Genomic DNA, 1,929 nt, shown 5'->3' with positions numbered 1-1,929 from the left:
TCTCCTATACAGTTTCAGAATTAAAGCTGTAAAATACTAGGGGGTACCCCCCAAACTGATGCTCATTTGTCTTTTTGATGTGAGGGGGATAGTGGATTTGGAGTTCATTCCATAAGATCAGGCTGTTAATGAAGTTTTCTATTGTGAGATTCTGAAAAGATTGCATAACGCTATGCAACAACAACAACAACAACAAAAGGTCAGACTTGTGGCAGATGGGGGACTAGTTTTGCCACCACGACGATGCACCTGCTCACACAGCCATCTCAGTGTGCCAGTTTTGGGCCCAAACAGCATGCCTCTCTTGGCCCACACACTTAATTCACCTGACCTTGCTCCGGGAAACTTCTTTTTGTTTCCGTGAATGAAGAGAGACATGAAAGGACAGCGATTTGACCACATAGAAGAAAAAAATGAGGGAGGTGCTATCAGCCATCCAAACAGATGAGTTTGAAAAATGTTTCCAAGGATGGAATCGCAGATTTCACAAATGCATTAAGTGTAATGGAGAATCGTCTGAAGGTGATACGTTTTTCTTATAAAAACATTAAATACATAGCTTCAGAAAAAATCCAGGGTTTTTTTTTTTTTTTTGAGGGGGGTTCCCTCTCATATCATGCATGAGGGAAGGAGAAAACAAAGATAAACTCTGACCTTTGTAGTGAGTCACTAGACACATTTTGAACTTAGAGGTGGGAAAAGCAAAGCCAGAAGATGCTTATGAATATATCTAATTTTCTATGTGAGCTATTTCTTCAATACTCTTTCAAATCTGCGCTCATGCCTAGGCACTATGTTTCTTACTAAATGGGAGTGGCCTTTATAGAGAATTATGGAGAAGGACAGTATCAGGATAAAAACCAGGGTGCAGAATTTGGAGGTTCTCAAGAGATGGAGTGCGAGGTGGTGCAGACAAAGCACCAGCCTAGAAGGTGGACAGGCATTGCCTTGAGTGTAAGAGAGGATGGAGGGCCATAAGACAGCGAAGAGAACTCCAGGACAGGTCGGGGTGGGATGTCATACAGTGGGTGGGGAAGTGTGATGAATGGTTTGAACTGCTGAATGCAGAAGTGAAATTTAAATCTCCCTCACGATAAAACATTCATCAAAAAAAAAAAAAGAAAGAAAGAAGAAAAAAGAATAAGGGAGTTAGGGTTTATGTCAACTTGGCTGCACTAGGATATTCTGTAGTGTAGTTTGGCAGTCTCCCCTATGATTTGACCTAACAATATAAACAATTTCATCATGGGATTGCTGTTAACAGCAATACTGTGAAGGGAAATTTAGGGTGGAGTGCAATGCCTTACCCAGGTCATAGCCTGATGAGGCTTCCTTAGGGGTGTGGCCTGCGTCCCATGTATATATATACATATATATGTGTGTGTGTGCATATGTATCTCATCTGATACACACACACAGATAGACACATCTCAGACACACAGTGCAGAACTACTCTCTCCTTTTTCTTGCTGGCCTGGATCCTGCATCTGACTACTTGGGGCTTGTGCTAGGGGTCTGCCATGTTACTCACCAACCCTGGGACTTGTTGGCAGCCTGACATGTTGCTCGCTGACCTTGGATTCATTCATCTCAGCTTCCACCACCCTGATTCCAGATTCATTTTCCTGCTTCCCGGTTCATCAGCCTGGAAGTGAGTCTGGAAGGGCTTCCAATTTAGCATCAGACCCATGGACTTGAGCTGGACTTGACCTGCACACTTCTGCAGCTGTGTGGGCTTCTCTCTTGATGTGTTTCTCTCTTATATGAGTTTCACTAGTTTTGCCCCTGTGGAAAGCCCAGTCTAGCACAACAAGTTACGAATATAAAGTCATGGGTTTCAGCGCCAACTGCATGTCAGATTAATCTGAGTGTATTTATTAAAGAGCAGGTGCTAACCCCACTGAAGTAAAAATCCACACAACTTTTATG

Source organism: Echinops telfairi, unplaced genomic scaffold (assembly GCF_000313985.2).
Source record: "Echinops telfairi isolate 266 unplaced genomic scaffold, ASM31398v2 ScPeMD7_5868;HRSCAF=6743_0, whole genome shotgun sequence".
In the NCBI taxonomy this organism is placed as follows: domain Eukaryota; kingdom Metazoa; phylum Chordata; class Mammalia; order Afrosoricida; family Tenrecidae; genus Echinops; species Echinops telfairi.
This window is presented reverse-complemented; position numbering follows the sequence as displayed.